The sequence below is a fragment of the Podarcis pityusensis genome (assembly GCF_964106645.2).
Source record: "Podarcis pityusensis genome assembly, chromosome: 11".
Classification (NCBI taxonomy): domain Eukaryota; kingdom Metazoa; phylum Chordata; class Lepidosauria; order Squamata; family Lacertidae; genus Podarcis; species Podarcis pityusensis.
This window is the reverse complement of record NC_138036.1, coordinates 51,596,435-51,605,151: the sequence shown is the minus strand read 5'-3', so window position 1 is coordinate 51,605,151 and position 8,717 is coordinate 51,596,435. Positions and strand designations below refer to the sequence as shown.

Genomic DNA, 8,717 nt, shown 5'->3' with positions numbered 1-8,717 from the left:
AAACTAAGTTTAAAAAGGAACCCAAATGTCATTACCTAGAATATTGGAGCATGTGTCTGTAAGCACAAGAGAGAAATTATATGGCAAGTGAGAAAATATATTGTGCAATATGCTGCAATGCATGGTTTATCATTATCAATGCATATTTGCCACCAAGGTAGGGCAGATGGGTAATCGGCCAGTGAATTAGGTTTACCTTTGGTTACCAAATAAGCCTACTGAAGATAGACTGCTTGGTGTGTTTCCTGCTGTTATGTCAGCTGGCATTTTATGCTACAGGCGAAAAAGCCTATAATGTATGCATGAGAGTAGACCTAGCGTCTTTATTCAGTGAACTACAAGGATGAAGGATTCTGCTAATTTAAGTTCCACTGACCTAATTTCTCGCAACACAGCCATTACATTTGCAGAATGAAAACATTATCACATCACTGAGCTAGGAAATCAATGCATATTGTAAATTTTGTGATAGGATCCTTTTTTTCTCCCTTAAAAAAAATGGGCAGATGAAACCCCAATCTGCTATGGTTATACAGTGAATCATTCACTAAAATGCAAAAAGATAATCCACAAAATAAGATCGTGTCATCTGGGCCTGCATTTCTGTTAACTTTCCATTTTGAAAAATGTCATAAAGCAAATAACACCCCATACTTGGAGCCTTGCTTGCATGAGCAATGCAAGATTCCTCCGCCCAGTCTTGGGGCTTCCCCACTCCCACTGGGACATGGCTCGCAAAAGTTCAATACAACCCCAGAACATTAAGGAAAGCATGGCAGTTGGAGTTGAAGGGTTGCTTGTGGCAACCTGAAAGGGACTACATATTGAATGAGCAGGAACAGTCAACCCCTTTTGGACCCACAAATATTGTGCATTAAGTTAACTGCAAATCTATTTTGAGTGATTCTTTTGTACATCTTTGTGTTTAGAGAATGACTCATGAAGGCACTAACTTCCATCCTGGGATCTGGCATGTGAATCACTCCCATGAATTACTAAGAATTGTGTAGACGAGGGATTGGAACCGGTATGTGAAGCTTCAGCATTCTCAGTTACTAGTGCAAATCAATCCCAAATGATGTTTAGTATTTAATTACCGTATGTTGGACACATAGGTTTAGCTGACACCAGTCAGGCCATTCAACCTCTTAAACAGCATTGCACTGGGGAAAAGTCATTATTTTAAGCAAGGGGTTTCTTTTCTTTTCTGTAATTTAGCATAAAGCAGCCTTGCCACTAATGCCTTATAAAAAAGCATGGTTAGACCAGCTCATTAGGACTAACTGATGGTGACTTTGCATGGCAGGGGAAGCATGCCATCTTCTTCCTCTCTCCCAGCCTAATGTTCCTCCCACCAGCTGCTATGACGCGGGTGGCACTGTGGTCTAAACCACCAAGCCTCTTGGGCTTGCCGCTCAGAAGGTTGGCAGTTCAAAACCCCGCAACGGAGTGAGCTCCTGTTGCTCTGTCCCAGCTCCTGCCAACCTAGCAGTTCAAAAGCATGCCAGTGCAAGTAGATAAATAGGTTCTGCCATGGCAGGAAGGTAAATGGCATTTCCGTGTGCTCAGGCTTCCATCACAGTGTTCTGTTGTGCCAGAAGTGGTTTAGTCATGCCGGACACATGACCCAGAAAGCTGTCTGTGGACAAACGCCAGCTCCCTTGGCCTGAAAGGGAGATGAACGCCATAACCCCATAATCGCCTTTGACTGGACTTAACCAATCGGGGGTCCTTTAACTTTAACTTTACCTATGAAAATGGTGGCTGCAGATCTACAATTCTTTTTGCTGCAGCCAACGTTTGCCCCTAGAACCATCACCTCCAGGACTAGTCAGAAGGCTACAAAAGCATCCCTTGACTGACTTTCAACAGGAGCACATTGTTTGGCAGTAAAATAAATAAAGAAATAATCTGATGTTCCTGTGGTGCCTGCCGGATCTTAAATTTAGTTCTGCTAAAGAAGGATAGAAAAGATGCAGCCTAACAGAAACCAGCAAAACTGCGCGAAAGGATGTTGTAATCAAACTAATGGAAATCATACTGAAGCTTCATACAAATGTAGTATTGTATATACCATGTAGCATTTACTTTTGAGTCTCTTCATGAAAATGATATGCTGAGATGATACCAATATTTATAACTAGAGAACATTATGGATTTATGTCACAGATGTATTGTGTCTCAAATATTTAGTTTATTATTATTAGTAGTGGTGGTGGTATTTATTGAATTTATATACTGACCTATACCCTGGGGTCTCAGGACTGTTCACAGAATAAAATTAAGATATAAAACCACAAAATACATAATAAAAATAAAACAACCCAATAGCCCCCCCCAAAAGAAACACATTTTAAAAGGGCATAGGATGTCAATCAGATCAACCAAAGGCTTGGTTAAAAAGGAACATTTTTGCCTGGCGCCTAAAGGTGTATCATGAAGGCGCCAGGCAAACTTCCCTGGGGGAGAACATTCCACAGACAGGGAGCTACTGCAGAGAAGGCCCTTTTTCATGTTGCCACCCTCCAGACCTCTCAAGGAGGGGGCACACGAAGGAGGGCCTCAGACATTGATCTCAGGGTCCGGGAAAGAGGTGGTCCTTGAGGTATTGCGGTCCTGAGCCATTTAAGGCTTATAAAGCAGCACTTTGAATTGGGCCTGGTAGGCAGCACAGTGGGACCAGGATCAGTGTAATATGCTCAAACCATCTTGCGCTGGTGAGCAACCTGGCCACTGAATTCTGCACTAGCTGAAGTTTCCGAACCTTCTTCAGAGGCAGCCCTACATATAACGCATTGCAATAATCTAACCTTGATGTTACCAGGGCATAGACAACAGTAGTTAGGCTATCATTGTCCAGATCAGGGTGTAGCTGGGCTACCAGCCGAAGCTGATGGAAGGCACTCTGGGCCACTGAAGCCACCTGAGCCTCGAGCGACAGCAAAGGATCCAGGAGTACCCCCAAGCTAAGAACCTGCTCCTTCAGAGGAAATGTAACCCCATCAAGAGCAGGCAACCTCCCAGCCATCTGGTCTAGGGAACCACCCACCAACAGTGTCTCTGTCTTATCTGGATTGAGCTTCAGTTTGGTGGCTCTCATCTAGTCCATTACCGTAGGCAAGACACTGGTATTAAAATGACTGAAGGTAACCAACTTTCTCAGTCAATCCCCTAATGAAAACGATTCCTAGCATTACGGAATAAGAAGACATACGGCTCAAAATAGCATTCATTGCATATAGCCAACTGCAAATTGACCTAGTCTAACAGTTGTTAATAGGATTAAATAGAGCATCAGTCCACATCTGGAACACTGCTAAAGCCAAATGGGTACTGTTTGTACTCCTAATGTATATTTACTAGTAGCAAGCCGAAATAAATTGATGGTTACATTGTAACTGAACCCAGTGTACATGAGGCAATACTTGTTTACTGGTCTGTTGAGTGTGAAGAAACATCAAACATTGCACAATAACTGCACAGAATGAAAAAGGAAACCCTGTATCTATTGATATGCGCTCTCCGCTTCCCCGAGCGTGAGAAATTTCCTTTTGGATAAGAAAGCACAAGGGACATATGGTGGATTTGTGATACCTACAAAATATACATATAAGAGAGCATCCAGACTGAGGGGACTAAGTTGCAAAGTAGCAACAGCACTCCAACACACAAAGTGCTGGTTAATATTGGCCATCACCAATTTAAACAGTTCAAGCTTTAGTTGATGAATCTGCTGATTCAAGTTTGCAGTTTAGTTTTTTTCTCTGGCAAAGGCAGAAACTAAAAAGAGTAAAATGAGGCATTATTCAGTGAGTAGAAATTTGGTGTTCAGCCCTCCTTTAACCAAACTCCTATTTTACCTCAGCCTCTGGACACCTGCTGAATTTTTCAATTTTCAAATTCCAAAAATGGTGGGTGCTAAAAAGTTGTTGTATCATGACTTGGGAATTCAAAATATATTTTAGTTAAATTGGTATAAATCGGTATAATTTAGTGTTGCTTGATAAGTAAAATGTGCATAGAAATCATTAAAAATGATTGCAAAGTTCTTGCACTTATATATTAATATATTTATTTATTATTATAATAATTATTTAGCATTACCTGACATTTTCAGAAGGTAAAGTTAAAATTGTTTGGTTTTCCAAAAGCAGTTTATGTGCTTCTTCCCCAAACATTGACTTACCAAGCTAAATACTGTCCAATCACAAATATAATAGCAGATTTGAATTCCTCACACCCAGATACATTTTTTTTTAAGACCCCTTATGGGAGAAATTTGCAAAAAAACAACAACAAAAAAACAAACCACCCCCTAAATGTGGTGGGCAATGCTGATATTGAGTCACCAGAGGGTCAATAGTTTTTAACATTTAATGTGGCAGTGGCGAATTGTGTCTGGTTATTAAAGTTGTATGTTTGCTTTTCATTGGTCCACCCTGAATTTACAAACCTTTAAACCTCACAGATCATTTAGCCATGTAATTCTCTGGGAATTACAAACTCAAGACGAACAAAGGTTTGCAGCGCTGAACTGCAGTAATTAAGTGCTTTTGAATTTGCACCTAAATGTTTGGCTTTCTTTCACCCTTGACCACCGGAGTAAGGAAAGCAATTTGTCTAATGACGCTAGATGTGTGGAATAATTTTTAAAGAGCAAACTCATTTAATAACATTTGTTTATAAGCCAGCTATGGCGGGGAAAGCAAAGAGATTGGCTTTTAAACTGCAATAGTGGTCAGATAATCATTTGCTGGAAGCAGAGGCAGTTTTAGGGTAGCATGACTGGTTCAGCCGCACTTGGCCGTGGTGCCACAGGGGGCGACACTAGCACAATGTCAAATTTTAGCATCACACAGAACACAGCTGAAATTTGAGAGCCCAAAACCCACCACTGCTGAAAGCTATGGGTGCCATTCAGCAGAAAGTCCCCCTGCAATAACACTCAGGAAATCGTCCCAGGATATTCTAAATTAAGTTTACCAGGCGTCCCAGTTTCCCAGGGACAGTCCCCAGATTTACAAATCAGTCCCCAGACAAAATCCTATCATTCCTACTGAAGTTGAAAAGTGTCCCCAGATTCATTGAAAAAAATCTGGTAACCTTTTTCTAAATTTTATACCCTCTTGAATTATATACCCAGTACATGGAACCTTACAAAAGGACAATAAGAATGGACTCTCCATGCCCTTACCACAGCAAAAAGACTGATACTGATGAACTGAAAAAATAAAAATGCGTTTCCCTTCTGCGATTGGATTGAAGACTTATACAAACTCTCAACATAGGAACAACTTGCATATAAACACAGACTTGCCGTGGACAAATTCAATGATATTTGGAATCCATTCTTACAAACACTGTAATAGATTAAGATCTGATGAAGTACAATAACAACTTTGTAAAGTATACAGTTTTGGGTTTTTCCCTTCCCTCCTTTATTTTCCCTTCTACACGTGTGCTGTTTTCTCTCTCTCTCTCTCTCTCTCTCTCTCTCTCTCTCTCTCTCTCCCCCTCCCTCTCCCTCTCTTATTTACGTCTCACCAGGGACTCGGGTGGTGCTGTGGGTTAAACCACAGAGCCTAGGACTTGCTGATCAGAAGGTCGGCGGTTCGAATCCCTGTGACGGGGTGAGCTCCCATTGCTCAGGCCCTGCTCCTGCCCACCTAGCAGTTCGAAAGCAGTTCGAAAGTAGATAAATAGGTACCACTCCGGCGGGAAGGTAAACGGTGTTTCCGTGCACTGCTCTGGTTCACCAGAAGCGGCTTAGTCATGCTGGCCCAGACCCGGAAGCTGTACGCCGGGTCCCTCGGCCAATAAAGCGAGATGAGCGCCACAACCCCAGAGTCGGCCATGACTGGACCTAATGGTCAGGGTTCCCTTTACCTTTACCTTTATGTTTAGTGCACATATAATTATGTAGTTTGTTTGTTTGTTTGTTTGTTTGTTTTTTGCTCAACACACAACGAAAAAGGACAAAGTAAACCATAGAGAAAGTACCATCAGTCACACCATACATAAAGAATTAATATAAATTTCATAATCCTTAAACTGTAATGGTCTCTTCTTTTTAAATCCAACTTCCCATCTACTCCATAATTCAAATTACCATTCTTTACTGCCAATACATGTTGTTACTGTCATCTCAAATCACTTCAAAATATGTTAAATCGCATAACTGATGAACAATATTGCTGGAATTATTCAAAAGCCGCTACGGATTTTAAGTCAGTATTATTAATTTTCAAATATATTTTAAATACTTCCCATTTTGAAACGAATTCTTTCCTTGGTTTGTTCTTTAGTTTTTTGGATAGGCTATCTAATTCGGCATAATCAATCATTTTTTGGATCCACTTAATTATGTACTTTTTGAACTTTCAATAAAGATGTCTGGGGTTTTTTTTCTTTAAAGAAATCATCCCTGGACACTTCCAAGCACTAGTGATTGAGGACACCATCCCAGATTCCCCAGATTTGACTTTCACAGCGTTACCCATGATTATTAACAAGCCAGATTGACTTTGTACTCCTGGAGCTTGGATGTTAATGAGTAGCTTACCCCAACCCTATTTACATGTTCATTTGAATGTGCCTACAGGAGGCTGGCAGCATTGCATCCACTTGTGTCTGTTGCTGCTTTGTTCGCACTTTTGGCCAAAGTTGGGAAAGGGTCTCTGTATGTTCAAATTGTGCCTGCACAGACTGCAATTGTGTCATCAGGAACCCTGCAAAGATTCCCCGATGGTGCAGATGAAGGCGACATATGTACGGTTTGGGCATATGAAATCTCTTTCGCACCTCCCACTAAATGTGCACCTGGGCCAGCAATCTGATCCCCAGACTTAAATTCAGATGAATGTGTCAAGAGTAATCCGGAACTCGTAACAAATGTGATAGAATTGTCAAGCTGGCTAAGAAGCTCTGGTGCCAAACCAAACTGATTTCCACAGGGATGAAACCAGGATGTTTCTGTGCCTTGGTCTTGCATTGTATGTTCCTAAGAATTTTTGGCATGGAAATCTTACATTGGCATTGATAAATTAACTATATGGCATGTCCAACAGGTATATCGTGATCTACCGATAAATCACTGGACGTCCGTGGCAGATCACTGGTAGATCACTGGCTCCTCCCAAAAAAGCTAAACAACCTTGACCTGAACCCCTAAAAACAGGGCTTTCATTCCTAAAAAAACAACTCAACAATTTTCACCAGAACCCCCCCCCCCCAAAATGGGGTAGATCACTGCTAGCTTGTAAATATGTGAGTAGATCGTAGTCTCTTGGGAGATGGCCACCTAATGCAAGCTTTGCATTGTCTCCAATTTATCCTGAAACATTTCTCTCTTTCTTTAGCAAGAGAGTAGCCTTAGGTTGCATGAACACCATACCTTTAAAGTACGGTACGTGGCTTTCTCCAAAGAATCACGAGAACTGTTGTTTACTCCTCACAAGGCTATAATTCCTAGTACCCTTAACCAGTGGCATAGCGTGGGGTTCACAGGGGCAGTTCCCTGTGTGCAAAATTGTTAGGGGTGCAAAAATTAGACACCCGGTGCCGCCTCTGTGCGCTTCCATCACTGGGCTCTGTTAAAAACGGCTTCTCCATGCAAACCAGGAAGTAACCTCTCCAGACAACAGAATGACTCTTCTTTTCTTATCTTTGCAGCTGCAGTCTCCTGGGTGACCCAGATGCCATTTGGCAGTTGAATGTGCATGAATACTCCGTCCATTTCTCCCCCTTCCCCCCACGTCTGCACGGTCCCGGACACTGGCAACCCATGCTATGCCACTATCTATAGTTCCCTGGATTCTTAGCAGGATGTCATGTGTTTTGAATGTATGGTGTTTCCACAGCCTTATTCAGACAACATATCCATGATTATGGATTGTGGAAGAGCAGGCTCATGCATGCGCTGACACACACAATCAAGCACACTGATATTTATACATCCATTAGAAACTGTATGCTGTATGTTATATCGATGGTACCTAACACCGAGTAAATTGGCAAAAATGTATAAATCAGAATCAAATAAGTGTTGGAAATGTAAAGAGAAAGAAGGTTCTCTTTATCATATGTGGTGGTCTTGTTAAAGCTTACTGGGAAATGATATATAATGAATTGAAAAAGATGTTTAAAATAATGTTTGAAAATAAAACACAGAAGCCTTCGTTTTGGGAATTATAGGGACAGAACTATGCAAACTGCATAGAAATTTATTCATGTATGCGACTACAGCAACAAGAATGTTACTTGCCCAAAAATGGAAAGAAGTCATCCCAGCAAAAGAAGAATGGATACAAAAACTTATGGAATATGCAGAAATGGCAAAACTTACCGGAAAAATAAGAAATCAAGGTAACAAACTTTTTAAAAAGGAATAGAAATGGTTTATTGATATTTACAAATAAACTGTAAACAGATAAGAACATTGGCAGGATTATTGTAATAACCTGTAATTTTATAAGAGTATATATTTAAAGTAGATGAATAAATGAGCAAAATTAAGTTAATTTGGAATATGCAGAAAATATAAGAAATAAATTTAAGGAACGACAGAAAGAGGGGGAAGAAAGTCGAGTTTTGATATGTCAAAATGATTGTAAAATTATTGAAATGTATAAAACTGAAAATTATAAAGGAAGGAAAAGAAAGAAAGAAAGAAAGAAAGAAGGAAAGAAAGAAAGAAAGAAAGAAAGAAAGAAAGAAAG

General features: G+C 40.6%; 1 long non-coding RNA gene across 3 annotated transcripts in view; it reads left to right on the top strand.

Moving 5' to 3' along the window:
- Nucleotides 1-8,717, top strand: part of LOC308458381 — a 146,787-nt gene that overhangs the window by 1,127 nt on the left and 136,943 nt on the right. For 2 of the 3 annotated variants that reach the window (XR_013977317.1, XR_013977319.1), the window contains exons 2-3: nt 930-1,027; nt 7,672-8,364. This is a non-coding gene — a long non-coding RNA (uncharacterized lncRNA). The remainder of the gene's footprint in view (nt 1-929; nt 1,028-7,671; nt 8,365-8,717) is intronic. The other variant, XR_013977318.1, reaches the window with a different exon arrangement.